The sequence below is a fragment of the Somniosus microcephalus genome, chromosome 2 (assembly GCF_052327205.1).
Source record: "Somniosus microcephalus isolate GS21.2 chromosome 2, FLI_Smic_1.0, whole genome shotgun sequence".
Lineage (NCBI taxonomy): Eukaryota > Metazoa > Chordata > Chondrichthyes > Squaliformes > Somniosidae > Somniosus > Somniosus microcephalus.
Window position 1 is genome coordinate 325,878,219 of NC_140988.1, and position 16,763 is coordinate 325,894,981.

A 16,763-nucleotide genomic window follows, 5' to 3' on the forward strand; every position below is an offset into this window, starting at 1 on the left:
TGTATTCGCAGGGCTTGTCCATAGGGGATGGCTTCTTTAACGTGGTTAGGGTGGAAGCTGGAGAAGTGAAGCATCGTGAGGTTGTCCGTGGGCTTGCGGTAGAGTGAAGTGCTGAGGTGTCCGTCTTTGATGGAGATTCGTGTGTCCAGGAATGAGACCAATTCTGAGGAGTAGTCCATGGTGAGTTTGATGGTGGGATGGAACTTGTTGATGTTATCGTGTAGTCTTTTCAGTGATTCTTCGCCGTGGGTCCATAGGAAGAATTCCTCATTGTTCTTTGATGTAATGTTTCCCTGACTGACCTGTTTGGACACCATTCACACCTTTGACTGCTGTGATTATCTCTCTGCCGAGGTGTTATAAATGGCAGTAGGAAAGGTTACCTGTAAACATCTGACATGATTCTCTGACTATATAAGCTGTGTCTTTATGCATTTCTCCACTTCACCTGAAGAAGGAGCAGCGCTCCGAAAGCTTGTGATTTCAAATAAAGCTGTTGGACTATAACCTGGTGTTGTGTGACTTCTTACATTTATGCCATGAAGCCAAAGGTAGAGGCTGAGCTTGACCGTCTATTGAGAGAGAACATACTGGAGCCGGTGAAATGTTCGGAATGGGCAGCTCCCACAGTACCTGTGTTAAAACTGGACAATTCGGTAAGACTCTGTGGAGACTATAAATTGACTGTCAATCGGGTGTCCAAACTAGAGCAGTATCCTATTCCCAAAACAGAGGATCTCTTTGCAAACCTCGCTGGAGGAAAGAAATTCACAAAGTTGGATATGAGTCATGCCTACTTGCAGATTACACTGGATGACGAATCAAAGAAGTATGTCACCATAAATACACACAAGGGCTTGTTTACATATAACCGCTTACCGTTTGGTGTCTCATCTAGTCCAGCTATCTTCCAGAGGACAATCGAAGTTGTACTGCAAGGGATTCCACATGTTTCCATCTATCTGGATGACATTCTGGTGATGGGAAGAACCGACTAGGAGCATCTGAGCACTCTGAGAGAGGTACTACAGAGATTGGAGAGGGCAGGGTTCCGGCTCAAGAGGAGTAAGTGCACTTTCCTGGGGAATGAGGCAGTGTTCCTGGGACACAGAGTGGACGCCACCGGGCTCCATCCACTCAAGGAGAAGGTACAAGCACTGCAGGACACCACTGATCCTACAAATGTGGCTGAGTTAAAAGCTTACCTGGGACTGCTGAACTATTATAACAGGTTTTTACCAAACTTGTTAACTGTGTTAGCACCTCTTCACAAACTACTGCGCAAGGAGACACAGTGGCAGTAGGGAGAGGAGCAGGGGGTTTCATTTGAACAGTCCAAGAAACTGATGCTGTCGTTGGATGTGCTGGTTCACTACAATGCATTCTCTCTTGTGATGCTTCATCTTACGGGGTGGGGGCAGTTCTTTCACACTGCATGGAAGATGGAACTGAAAAACCAATAGGATTTATGTCCCGAACTCTAACACCAGCGGAAAAAAACTATTCCCAGTTAGACAAAGAGGGGTTAGCAGTAATGTTTGGGTTACAGAGGTTCCACAAGTACATATATGGCAGGAAGTTCACCACATGCACCGATCATAAACCTCTTCTCTCTCTTTTCAACGAAATGAAAGCAGTTCCACAGATGGTGTCACCCCGGATCCAGAGGTGGGCAGTGACGTTGAGGGCATATGAGTATGTCATCGTCTACAAGGCGGGCAAGTACCATGGGAATGCAGATGCCTTGAGCCGTCTTCCACTGCCAGGCACACCTATCCGTGCAGCTCCAGAGGACAGAGTTTTGATGTTGGAGGACACTGACACGGCACTTGTGACTGCAGAGCAAGTATGAACATGGACAGGTAAAGATCCAGTACTGTCTAGAGTTCGAGAATATGTGGTGAGGGGATGGCCACAGCATCTGACTTCACACCCTACAGTGTCAGGAAAACAGAGCTGAGTGTGCAGGATGGTTGCATGTTGTGGGGAGCATGAGTGATTATTCCACGGCCAGCACGACAGTCTATCCTAGAGCAACTACATCAGTGTCATCCTGGGGTCTCGCGTATGAAAGCCTTGGCTAGGAGTTACTTGCGGTGGCCAAAGCTAGATGAGGAGATAGAAAATCTAGTCAAGACATGCAGCACTTATCAGGAACACCGGAAGGCACCAGCAGCGGCTCCTCTCCACCCCTGGGAGTGGCCGGATAAACCATGGAGAAGATTGCACTTAGATTATGCGGGTCCATTCATGGGGAAGATGTTCCTCATAATCATTGATGCACATTCCAAATGGATGGATATTTATCCTGTAAATTCTGCTTCTGCCACTACTACTATAGACTGCCTGCATCGGAGCTTCAGTAATCAAGGGCTACTGGAGATCGTGGTGAGTGACAATGCCACTTGTTTTGTGAGTACAGAGACAAAAGAGTTCTTGAGAAAAAAATGGCATAGTGCAGGTGACCTCGGCTCCATATCATCCGTCCTCGAATGGACTTGCAGAGAGAGCCGTACAAACATTTAAGGAGATGATGAAAAAAAGTGCAGAAGGGAGTTTGGCAGCCAAAGTGTCACGGGTTTTGTTCAGCTACAGAATACCACCTCAATCCACCACAGGACTCTCTCCTGCTGAGATGTTATTAGGTCGTAGACTACGCTCCACTCTTGACCTTGTCCACCCAGACCTAAAAAGGAAAATGGAAAACAGACAAAACAAACAAAAAGAGAACCATGACAAAAGAACAAAGAGCCGAAGTTTTGGAGAAGGAGATGCGATCCTTACCAGAAATTTCAGTTATGGACCAAAGTGGATTCCTGGCTTCATAGACTCAATGATAGGTCCAGTATCATACAAGGTCATGTTGGGAGACGGTAGGGTAGTACGCAGACATGTACATCAGATACTTCCCAGACAAGAGGAAATTGAAATGAAGGTTCCAGATGCAATGACTGAAGACAGGGTTGCCCCCAGTTATCCAAGTGCATCTGTGGTGCCACCACCAGGGACAGAGATAATTCCACAGGAACCTGTCCGTCAAGAGGAAACCATCGTTGCAGAGTCAGATACTCTGAGCACTGCTCAGGAGTAGCTGATGGCTTCACCAGAAACAAGCAGGGACTTTACTGTTAGACGTTCACAAAGATCTCGCATGCCACCAGAGAGATTGATACTGAACTGTTAGATTCATCAAGTATGGAACATGATGAATGGAGACTCCTTATGTGACCCTCAGGACTGGTTGTTTGTTAAGAAATTCATACTGAAATCTTAAGGGGGGAGCGATATAGTAATCTGGGATGTTATGATTAAGGTTATCCACCAGGTGGTGCTGTAGCCAATGCTGCTACTAAGATCAGATGTTTGCTCCCTGTTAAGGTCAGAGGTTTGCTTCCTGTATAGGTCAGCACAAGGTGGAATGCCAGGATGCTGATGCAGGCTGTCTGTAAACGTGTTTCCCAGTTGTTAATAAAGTACTCGTGTTAATTCTACGATATCGCCTCTGAGTCCTTGTTCCACTTAATGGATTTATCACACTATGTGAAAAAAGTCATTGTGGAACATATATATATATATATTTAAAATCACAGCAAAGATAAGTTGATGTGAAAAACATGGTGACATACCCACTGCATATAGATGCACAGATGGCGGTTTGGGATTAAATTTACGGGGTACTGTCACAGCACAGATGATAAATTGTCAGATTCTGTCACAGAGCCGTTTCCGAGAGGAGTTTTTCGCGCTCTACTTTGGCTCATCTCCACTAAACACCCGAAAGAAAGCAAAAAATAAAACCAAAGTGATCAGGCTGTTTATTCTGTCAACAGCTCATTTGCCGAAAATGAAATCACCATTAAGTATAAAAACCTTAGGGGGGCAGCCTTCATGGCCAGTAAGTGCGCTGCCGGTGTGCTATTGAACTGTCCCAAACCAGGAAGGTCACCAGATGGTGCTTAGGTACCTGACTTCATCTCGGGCAGCAATCGGGACACCACTGATGGCCTCAACAACCTTGAGCCGGGGAGGGGGAAATGTATAAAAAAAAAATCAGCAAGAGCTCCCACTCCCAATGACTAACCAGTGACCTCTGCTGGAAAATGCATATGTGTGGATGTAGAAAGAGAAGAGGTTGGTGCTTGTTCCATTAATATGGACTTCCTGCCATATGAGAATCATAGAACGTTACAGCGCAGAAGGAGGCCATTTGGCCCATCGTGCCTGTTCTGGTTCTCTGAAAGAGCAATCCAGTTAGTTCCATTCCCCTGCTCTTTCCCCATAGCCCTGCACATTTCTCTGTTTCAAGTATGTATACAATTGCCTTTTGAAAGTGACTGTTGAGTCTGCTCCGTCACTCTTTCAGGCAGTGCAGTCCAGGCCAATAACAACCTGTCTCCTAAAGGCAGAAAATACTGTCAGACCATTACGTTCAAGCCAAAATAAATAGTAAAGTTTACTTACAAGCAGGTTACACAGAAGCACAAACACACAGCACGTTGCCCCACGCAGTCAAACAGCCTGCTGACATTCACTCTCTAGGTTCACACCTGGTCATGAGTTAGATACCAGAAGATGGCTAGAGCCCATGTAACTGTACTAAAGCAAGATTCCATGCTTTCAGGAGAGGAGAGGAGAAAAATGTTGTGAAATCGATTAAATTTTATCTCAGATATGACTTCACCATCCCAGATAGTGAGCCATAAATTACTTGGTGTAATATAAGTTACAATATTACTGTGGAAATTCCTTCATGCTATAACTTCAGCAGCAAAGGGTAATTAAAGGTTATTTATGACATAGGAACCTGATGTAGTTATTCCAGGTGTCAGCCTTGGCTTAGTGGTAACACTCTTGCCTCTGAATCAGAGATGCTGAGGCAGAAATTCTGGTCCCTACGTACCCGTAGGGACATCGGAAATGCTGGTTTCAGGCATGCACTGCGCATGCGTTGGAAACCGACATTTCCAACCTGTCAAGAAAGCTCTTGACAGATCGGACACCTGCCCTGGAGTGGGGTCTCTGCGGGTGGAAAGTTCCGTTTTTTGGAGACCCTCCGCCTGCAGAAAACACTTACAATTCTTGCGCCTGGTAAAAGCAGGCGCAAGGCCTGCTTTTACCAGGCTAAGAGTTGAAGAAAGTAAAAAAAACAAAAATTTTTCCCACTGATTTATCATTTTTAAATACTTTAAAGAAAGGCAAGCTTATTTTTAGCCCCGTTAAAAACTTTAATTATTTTTTTCAAAAATTAAAATTTTTGTTTAAAATAGTTCATTTACGTAATTTATAGTCATTTTAAAAATGTGATTTCTTTTTTTAAGTTTATTTGAAGTTTTACTTATGTTTTGGGGTTGATCTCTATTCATAGACGTCCTGTCAAACCTATGAATGGAGATTCCCTGCTCTGATTGGCTCCCCATGGCCCACGTGATCCCAGGGACGCTGCAAACTACTTGTGCCCCTGGGATACGTCACCGGCAGTTTGAAGAGGCACAGCAACAGAACTCTGTGCCTCCCGGGAGCTCTCCGGTCCAGGCGGAGATTTTTCCAAATCGCAGCTCTCCGCCCGCGGGAGGGCTGCGAACGGAATTTCTGGGCCGTTGCGTTGTTCTAAATCCCACTCTGGGGAATTGTAGCACATAATCTTGGCTGATACTCCAGTGCAGTGCTGAGGGAGTGCTGTACTGTCGGAGGTGCTGTCTTTCGGATGACACGTTAAACCGAGGCCCTGTCTGCTCTCTCAGGTGGACATTCAAGATCCCACAGCACTATTTGAAGAAGAGCAGGGGAGTTCTCCTGGTTTCCTGACCAACATTTACATCGCATCTAACATCACTAAAACAGATTATCTTATTTGCCATTTGTGGGAGCTTGCTGTGTGCAAATTGGCTGCTGCGTTTCTCACATTACAACAGTGACTTCACTTCAAAAGTACTTCAATGGCTGTAAAGCACTTTGGGATGTCCTGAGACCACGAAAGGCGCTATATAGACGCAAGTCTTTCTTTCTTTAAACACAAATTTCAGTTTTTATCTACTCAAGAGAAACTTAAATGGTGTGAACTCATGCTGTGTGATATTCAAATTTAAATACTTAATGCAGCCCTATAAAATTCCTTTCCTTTTCAATGGAGTCGGTAACCCGTTTATTTTATTCATTTATAGTCTGATGCTGTCGCACGATTTTACTCTATACATTTCTCTCTTTTAGGCATATTCCGATACCTAACACATCACCATCTGTGCTGACTTTTGAATTTGCTAGTTTATCTGTCAAACTAGCCTGCTTATTATTTGAAATTGTGCGCTCTGGTTCCTGGGGACGTGAGGTCCGCTTATTGGAGTGGTCTGTGATGCTGAATCCAAGTAGATTGTCTAATATAAAACCCCAAAACGTAACAGTGCTTTTGATTTGGCTTTATTTTTAATTTCGCTAGTCTCTGATTCACAACATTGACCTGTGATGCAAAGTGCCTGCACCAAAATACATTGAGGTTACAACATGGAAACAGGCCATTCAGCCCAACCCGTGCATATCAGTGTCTACCCTCCAGGCGAGCCAATCGTTCTAATCACATTTACTCATCCTGTTCCCATAACCCTTCATCCCCTGTTGCTTCATCCACCTATCCAATCTAATCTTGATTGTTGACACAGTTACTGCCTCAACCACAGCCTCACAGCTCTTTCTCTCTGTAAAGAAGTTTCTCCTGTGTTCTGTCCTAAATCTCTTACATTTATTCTTATATCTATGGCCCTTCATTCTTGGCCCCTCAACTATTGGAAACAGTCTGCTCTACTGAGCCTGTCCTATCCTTTCATACTATTAAACACTTCTATCATATCACTCAGTAATCTGCATTGTTCTAATGAAAAAAGTCTTCATTTTTCAAGTTTTTCATCGTATTTGTATTTCCTCATACTAAGGAGCATCATAGTGAATCTGCATTGTACCCTCTCTAAAGCCTCAATATCCTTCCTACAATGTGGATCCCAATACTGCATACAGTACTCTGACTGAGATTTTGTTAAGGTCTTATATGGGCTCATCATTAACTCTTAGCTTTTGTATTCAATAACTCGAGATAAAACCGATAGTCTGATGCTTTTTTCTAACAGCGTATTAACTTGATGGTGCCTTTAATGTCCTGTGAACTAGTACCTCCACTCCTCCACTGCACCGAACCTACTTCCATTCAGGTGTATTTTAAAAGAATTTGGGGATATCTTATTTACTGCTGTGCTAATTTCAGGCTATAGGGGGACAACTCTCATTGCCATACCCGTTGTGGGCCTATGGGTTTAATACTTTTTGTACATTTCATGTAAAGTGGAGGGGTGGAGCAGAAGTAATCATCACCCACATTTAATTTATGACATTTAAGCGCTGATTTTAGCTTTCAGCGGTTGTGGATCGGTCGTCCATTATACAGCAGCCGATTTTCCTTTCCGATGAAGTTGATCGGGTCGGGTGTACAACGGGCGGCTGATCCGCTACTGCCCATTTTCCACTACTGCTGAAAGTTAAAATCAGCCCTTTAGTTCCTGAATGGTGACAAGCACAACGTAAATGCACTGCTGTGGCTCAGTGGGTAGCACACTCACCTCTGAGTCAGAAGGTTGTGGGTTCAAAGTTCAAAGCTAGGCTGACACTCCAGTGCAGTGCTGAGGGAGTGCTGCACTTTCGGAGGTGACGTCTTTCAGGTGAGATGTTAAACCGAGGCCCCGTCTGCTCTCTTAGGTGGATGTAAAAGATCGCATGGCACTATTTCGAAGAAGAGCAGGGGAGTTATCCGCAGTGTCCTGGCCAATATTTCTCCTTCAACCAACATAACAAAAACAGATTATCTGGTCATTATCACATTGCTGTTTGTGGGAGCTTGCTGTGCGCAAATTGGCTGCCGTGTTTCCCACATTACAACAGTGACTACACTCCAAAAGTACTTCATTGACTGTAAAGTGCTTTGAGTTGTCCAGTGGTCATGAAAGGTGTTATATAAATGCAAGTCTTTCTTTTCTCTAGGTAACAACTTAGTTTAATGTATAGGAAGGGCTGAAAGCTTGATCCCAGCAAGGCTGGACTTTAGTTGTGAGTTTGTTCCATATTTTGGGGGGGGGGGGAGCGGTGCGGGGGTGGGTGGAAGAGATTTCTTTCTTTCTTTCTAAGAGCCATTGGCACACACTGTGACAGGGTGTGTTCACTCTTTTTCACTGCTCGTAATTTCAGACGTAAATCATCTTTGCCAGAGACCCTGATTAGATCGTGCTGGTACAAAGGCCGTGGACTTGGCCAGTGGAAGGTACGTGTGAAAGTCTCAAATTACAACCAAGGTTAAAATGAAGCAACAACTAATGAAAAATAGGTGAAATGTCATGCTCTGCGTTAGATCTACCTCATGAAATCACTTTAGAAAAACATATTTCCAAAATACTTTATTTTTGCAAGATGCTAATAAAGGTGTCAATCCTACATTACAACTGTGACTACACTTCAAAAAGTACTTCATTGGCTGTAAGGTGCTTTGGGATGCCTGGTGGTTGTAAAAGGCGCTATATAAATGCAAGTCTTTCTTTTAAGTCTTTGTTTATGATTTTATTGTTACAGCAAAGCATGGTTTGACATACCACAAAGATTGGTAAGGGCAATGAGAGGTGTTAATGTTATTAAACAGATCTGACCTTTTCATTAATTCCAACTAGGGAAATTCCAATCTGTTTGGTTCTTTCCAAGTTTATTCACTGAAAAATCAACCTCAATGACGTACTCCAGCCAGTCAAACACCAGTAGCTTAGATAATGTTACACAGCAGTAACTAATTCTTGGGTGTTGCCCTCTGAACTCTTATTAATCGCTAGCTTGCTCTCACTGATGAAGGATATTTAGCACAATGTTATTTACCAATAATCTATTTGAGATGAATTCCTTAATTATTTTTGGAAGATGAAGAAACCATTAAGCCCAACCAGTCCATTCCTTTTTTACATAGACCCCATCCACCACCTTAAACATTCACTCCCTCCACCACCGGCGTACCGTGGCTGCAGTATGTACCATCTATAAGTTGCACTGCAGCAACTCGCCAAGGCTTCTTCGGCAGCACCTCCCAAATCCACGACCTCTTCCACCTAGAAGGACAAGGGCAGCAGGCGCATGGGAACACCACCACCTCCAAGTTCCCCACCAAGTCACACACCATCCTGACTTGGAAATATATCGCCAGTCCTTCATTGTTGCTGGGTCAAAATCCTGGAACTCCCTCCCTAACAGTACTGTGGGAGTACCTTCACCACATGGACTGCAGCGATTCAAGAAGGCAGCTCACCACCACCTTCTCGAGGGGCAATTAGGGATGGGCAATAAATGCTGGCCTCGCAAGCGACGCCCACATCCCGTGAATAAATAAAGAAAAACCTCAACCCCACCTACAATATGTCATGACATCCATCTCCACATAAAAACATCACAGACACCAGTAACACTATTGAGTTATTTTTATCATTAACAATAACATTTCTGCAATTTATATATATATAGATATATATGTGTAAATTGGATGAGTGGAAATTAAAATAATCTCACCTGGGTTCAGATGATAAAAAAACCACAAGCTTCACTCTTCTGATTTATGAAATCATCTCAATAAGATTATTATCTTTTGTTTCCCTCCCCTGAGGGTGCTGCTTCTTGCTGGGGTACAGTTCCACAGGCCTCATAACTGGCTGAAATGGCCATTCTTCATGTGGCAGCCTACACAATGAGTGCCAGTGGGTTATTTGACCTTGCCCTTACCCGATGTCCGCACTGGCATTTTGCAGCGTTTGGGATCAGGAGCGTGGACCTGGCTGACCTTTCTTCTCTCTTGCCCAGAGGCACTGGGAAAGATTATACTGCATCTAATGCCACCCCAGCTGATGCCAGCTAACTCGGCACAGAGCGGGAATCAAACCGGAGACCCTTCTCATCTGTTTAGCTCGGTTCTACACAAGGCGTGCACTTGCTAATTGAGACACCAGGAGAGCTTGAGATTTTTTTCCCCCCGATTAATCCCACCCTGTTGAATTGGACTATTCTGATAATGTATTGCTGATGCAGTAAGTCAAAGTATTGGAAAATATACAGGTTTAACATTCAAAAGGATCTTAGTCACAGGAGGAGAGAGAAATATCACACAAACACAAATATTTATCACACTGGTAAATTCCCCATAAATACATCACTGTAAATGCTCCTCTCCCTTGACCTGACTGCATCTGAATCCTAGTTTCAGAACACTGCTAACCCCATCCCACTCACAGTCACACGGTTCTCTCTCCTATTGAGGCCTCTCAGAGTGACAGTGCCAAATCAGTGCCAGTATGTGCCAAATTTGATGCACTCTGGTGTTAAACAAAGGGCATTCATTTTGCCTCGGCCCCTGACAGTCGTCAGAAAGCCATCTGTCTGGCCCAGATTCAAAACCTATTTCCTGGAAGGGAAAGGCAGTATGACAGGATACAGTACTACCCAGTCCCTAACGTAATCAATGTTAAAAAGTACGAGTCAATTAAGTGTGTTCACTTTTGACATACTTTAGTGCATGAGAGTAGACAAAGAGTTAGTATAAATAAACCTCACATCTGATGAAAGAAAACACTGTTTCATTAGAGAGTCACAAGTGAGTTTTCATCATTCAGCCCTTTGAGTGGAAATAAAAATTCTTATATTTCTAAGCAATTTAGTTTCGCTCTCCTTCCCTCCCCCTCACCCATTTTTTCTCCACTCCTCTCCTGAAACCAGTGACTCATGCTGGAATATGGTTCCAGAGGCAATAGTACATAATCCAAGCAGCCATTATTCATGTATGAGCCTGGACACTGAACATTGGCAGCAGATGAGTCTGATCGTCTCCGCAACTGACCTTCACACACAGACACAGGCACGCCCCACGCACACGCGCACACACATACGTACACACTTTTCAACAGGAATGATTGGATATCAATCAGAAGTGGGAAGTGATAGCAGCTCCACCCGTGATCAATTAACTCAGCGCAGGTCAGAAACTGAACTGGGTCCTTCCTGGGTCTGAATGGCTTAGTACCATATTACACAGGGCATTTATCGACGAATGCACCAAAGGAACGTTCAGTTTCGAATACCTCTCTTGTGTTTGCAATTAACCCACCCCAGCAGTACAGTTCTGTGAGTGTGAGTGAGTGTCAGTGGCGAGTATGCAACTGTAAGGCATCTTTGTGGATTTCCTTTATATATAATAAAAACTTTAAAAATATGCAGGGTTTCTTTCTGGTACTGTAGAAATTGGAGAGGACATGCTGGAGTTATGTAGGACATGTGTGGTCCCTGTGTAACATTACATATTCAACAACTTGCATTTAGGAATATAGGAGTAGGCCATTTAGCCCCTTGTTCCGCTATCCAATTAGATCATAGCTGATTTGTATGTTAACTCCACCTACCCACCTTGGTTCCATAACCCTTAATACCCTTGCCTAACAAATATCTATCAGTCTCAGTTTTGAAATTTTCAAGCTCTTTTGGAATAATGGCTAATATTCAATTAGCCTTTTAAATTATTTTTTCTACCTGTTCACTAGCTTTTAGTGGTTTCTGTACTTGGATACCTAAATCTCTCTGCTCATGAACTTGCATTTATATTGCACCTATAAAATAGTAAAATGTCCCAAGGTGCTTCACATGAGCCTTATCAGACAAAATTTGACACCGAGCCACATAAGGAGATATTATGACAGGTGACCAAAAGCTTGGTCAAAGAGGTAGGTTTTAAGGAGCACTTAAAGGAGAAGAGAGAGGTAGTGAAGCGGAGAGGTTTAGGGAAGAAATTTCAGAGCTGAGGGCCTGGGCTGCTGAAGGCACGGCCACCAATGGTGGAGCAAAGAAGATAGACTCCTATTTATTTCCTGTTGATTCTTCCCAAGATGAGGAGGCCAGAGGAAATGACAGCTCAACCTCAGACACTTCACATCATTTTGCATCGTGCACTCAACTTGCCCCAAACTCTAGATACCAGTGTCCTGGATACTTTCCATCACTGAGTTGAGGAGTCCTGATGCCCTGCACTCAAAAAAAAACTCTAACACCCACTGAAAACTCTGCACCTTGTCCAGCGGATGCCTCCTTTCCACAGAATGGATGATGAAAGTGTTGCCTCTTGCAAACATAACTTTTGTCACTTGTTTGGTACAGGCAGGCAGTGCAGACTGCTCCATGTGGCAGATGTCTCTTGTGGTGGATTGGAAGTGCATGAACCTTTCATGCTGTGGTGACCTTCGCTTTTATGGGATCCATTTTCCAGATGTTGCCTTCAGGGTATCCCGCAGTGAATGGTACAGTTCGGTGACAGCTGCTCTTGTGAAGCAGAGGCGGCGAGGACAGGCTCCCTCTGACATCTCCAAGTAGATCTTTCAATGCGGGTCCCGGGCGAGTGAGGGGTGCCAACCAACCACCTCAGGAGGGTTTGCACCTGCATTTCATGGCCCCTCATGAACTCCTCTTCTTCATCTAAATCACTGAGTGTGTTTGGAAGCCCCATCTTCACCACTTTGATTTAAATACCAACAGCAACCAAGAATAATGATGGAAAGCATTATCGGAGGGGAATAAAACAAAATCAAATAGTCTTGGACTACCAAGCAAAACTAACTAATATATGGAGCAAAATTTGCATTTATGAAGCGCCTTTCATGAAGACCTAAAGCACTTTACAGCAAATAAAGTACTTTTGAAGTGTAGTCACTGTTGGCGGCTGTCAATTTGCGTACAACAAGGTCCCACAAACAGTAATGTGATAATGACCAGATCATCTGTTTTTGGTGATATTGGTTGAGGGATAAATATTGGCCAGGATACCAGGGAGTACTCCCCGGCTTTTCTTTGAAATAGTGCTGTGGAATCTTTTACATCTGCCTGAAAGGCAATGAAACCTCTCGGTTTAATGTCTCAACCAAAAATCAGCACCTCCAAGAGTGCGACACACCCTCAGTACTGCACTGGGAGTGTCAGCCTGGATTATGTGCTTAAGCCTCTGGAATGGGACTATGAACCCACAACCTTCTGACGCAGAGGCAAGCGTACTACCCACTGAGCCACGGCCGACACCTAAAGAAACTGCATGATTCCCATTCTAATTCCTAACTTCCTCGTTTTGAACTTGTGTCCCATGGTATTAAAACCTTTGCCATAGTGAACAATTTACCTGGATGAACTTTGTCAAAATCTTAAAAACTTCAATTCAGTAGTAAATGGTCATACCAGCACTGTAAACAGGCACAATGTCATTTGTTCACTCCCTTTAACAACCAGTCACTGTGCAATATAGAAAAAGTAAGTACCATAGGCTAAGGTAAGCATCATTGGCTCCTGTTCATTAAAGTAAGAAAAAATTCTGAGTAAATGTAGTGTTACAAGCTTGCGCTCAAGTCTGCTCCATGTATTTTATGTATATTAAATAATACTTTCCACGCACAACTAAACTCGGAAGCATTGGCCCCCATTTTAAGAGAAGGGCAGGAACGGTGCACATGAGCCCGGTAGCGGGCGGCCCACCCAGAAATTTCAGAGACGTGGAGGCCCTGCCGATCTTAAAGGCAGGGCCTCATTTAAATAAAAGCTCCCAGAGTCCTGTCCGAGATTCAGCCAGATTCACTACCTGGCTGGTGGGAGGGAGCGTGAATTTTTTTTATTCGTTCATGGGATGTGGACATCACTGGCAAGGCCAGCATTTATTGACCCATCCCTAATTGCCCTTGAGACGGTAATGGTGAGCCGCCTTCTTGAACCGCTGCAGTCCGTGTAGTGAAGGTACTCCCACAGTGCTGTTAGGGAGGGAGTTCCATTTTTTTGACCCAGCGACGATGAAGGATCGGCGATATACTTCCAAATCAGGATGGTGTGTGACTTGGAGGGAAACCTGCAGGTGTTGGTGTTCCCATGCGACTGCTGCCCTTGTCCTTCTAGGTGGTAGATGTCATGGGTTTGGGAGGTGGCAGGAGGCTGCAGCCTGGGACCTGTGGGAATGGTCCTCAACAGTCAGTGGGAGGAGTGGTTCCACGGCGATCGGAGGGAGGCTGGGTATTTCAAAGCGATTGGAGGGAGGCCTGGGCTGGGGAGGCCGAAGGACCTTTGGGGCCTAGGGGAAGTATCCCTTTTCCTCTTTGCCTGCATGGAGTTCTAAAAGAAGCAAATTTTTTACACCTACTTTGGCCTCTTCTGGCCAGTTGGCTCCTCCTGCCATGGTTCTGCTGCCGGGCTGCAGACAGTGCGGGACTCCACCTGACGCGGGGTTAAAATTACATTGCGGTGCCGGTGATGACAATTGAATATTAAATAGGCCCCCGCCTGCCTTTAGCGGGAGCCTCGTTGATGACATGATGCGCCATCATAAATAACGCGATGGCCGGAATGCGAGTTGGAGCCTGGAGGTAGAATTTTCAGATTTTAACCCTTCCCACGCACCATTCTCGCTGGGAGCACGGGTTTAAATTCCCGGCCAATGTCAGTAAGGGTATTCAGTTGAAGTACAGCCATTTCTTCTCATTGGTGTCACTATTTTTTGGATTGACCAAAAGCCAAATCCCATTTTGCTTTTCAGTCTGTCAGGTTATGCCAAGTTTTATACACAGTGCTATATTGTCCTTTGATTTATTTCAAACTTCAGCTATATGGTAAAAAGAATTCTGTATAAATCATTAATGGTGATGGATTGTTACTATTCAGATCTCTTAGATTGAAATACAGTGGTTGTGGTAACATCACAACCAGGAACACCATCTGACTGATGAATCAGTTGAATTCCAAATTTCTTTTCAGTTACTTTTTATTACTTGCGGTGTATTTTGCAATACTGATTTTATGATCATAAACATCTCTTTCTAACCTGTGTACAACTTAACATGGTGACAGTGTGGCCCTTATCACCAAATCTCACCCTGGCTCATTTTCCTCCTTTGAGAACCACACCTTGTTCCACCCTTCTTGTTCACATTCTCTACCGCCTACCTAAGCCCCACCTTGATTTTCTCACTCTTTTCCTCCCTCAGCCTCAATACTGAGCGAATCATTATCCTTAGTGATTTCAACCTCCATATCAACTCACCTTGCTCCCTCTTCTCTAATTTCACTACCCTCCTTTTCTCCTTTAATCTCTCACTCCATGTAAACTTTCCTATCCATAGTCACAGCTATTCCCTTGACCTTGACATTTCAATTGACCTCTATTCCCTTCAGCTCAATCGCAGACAAGGCCACCTCTGATCACTTTCTTGTATTCCTCACCACTCACATTCCCCTTCCTCCTTACAATCCCACTTCCTTTTGCCTTTGTCCCTGAAAAAAACTCTCCTCCAAGTCACTTACAACGGCACTGTGAAACTCTCAACAGTCTAACTTTTAGCCCTCCGTTGCGACAAGAAAACTGCAGCTGCCAATCTCCTCAATCATGCACCTTTGATGCCCCAGTCCACATTAAAACCCTTACTCTCTCCCACCCTGGCAATTCCCGTTAGTATGGCCCCCATCTTCGCTCCCTTCAAGTTCAAGGGACGCAGACTTGAGTGTAACTGGCGCACAACTGGTTTAGCCATTCATTGCCAGAGATGGCTGGACCACATCAAGCATAATCGGGCACTATTGCAGGATCATCCCAGAATGCAAAGACAAGCACTTGCCTATATTCTCCACTACCAACTGTCTCCTGAATAGGCCGTTAAATATTGGGAAGACCGAAGCTATTGTCTTTGTCCCGTGCTACAAAGTCCATTCCCCCGCCACCCATTGTCACTGTCACAGGCTGAACCAGACTGCTCACAACTTTGACGTACTATCTGACACTGAGCTGAGCTTTCGGGGGTGATTTTCATTCAGAAGTCGGGAAGGAGGCGGGACTACAACTTTCGGGGTTGTAGTCCCGCCTCCATCGAGATGCGGCCAATCCACGCGATTTTAACTTGATTGATCTTGTTGAGCCCGCCCAGCGGGCTCAGCAGGCCAATTAAGGGCCACCTGGCAACAGGTGACATCACAGACTGAAATTTCACTTGTCAAGACGTTTTGACAGATGAAATATCAGTGTTTCACAGCTGTTTGAAGCTGTGAAACACTGACAGTCTTACTTCTAACTTGAGTCCTTCTACACAGACTCAGTTAGAAATCTCTCCGGCAAAGAAAGCTGCAGGCTGTCACTTTTGACAGATCGCAGCCATTCTGCTTTCTGTGCCGGTTAGATGATGGACTCCCGAAACCTAGAGGAAGGAAGGCTGTAAAGGTAAGTACAGATAATTTAAACTTTTTTACACACTTTAGACACACCAAACACACTTACCTTTGCACTCATGCACACATCACTCACCTGAACACCGACATCCCTTCAAGTCCTTCAACCCGATGGCCCGACTCCTCTAACTTGGCGTGGGTTGGAGCCGTCGGGAATCCCACACTTCAAGCTTTAAAATAGGGATTAGGCTAAAAACTGCCTGTTAACTACCTGTTAATTGGCACTAATCCCTTCCCGCCTCGGGTAGGCGGCTCCCAGTACAGGGCGGGTACCCGCTGACATAATAAAACTCACTACGTACTTGGTTTGAGCATAAAGCAAGGCTTTAATCAACTTATTTCAGAACATGGAGGTCTAGTTGTATCCAGTAGCTCCCTTGTCATTACAAAATGTCCCTGGCAGGCTGGGGTCAACGCCCGAGTATTTATACTCCTTGGACGGCGCCACCAGCTGGCTGTCCAGTGTTATTTCATAGGTA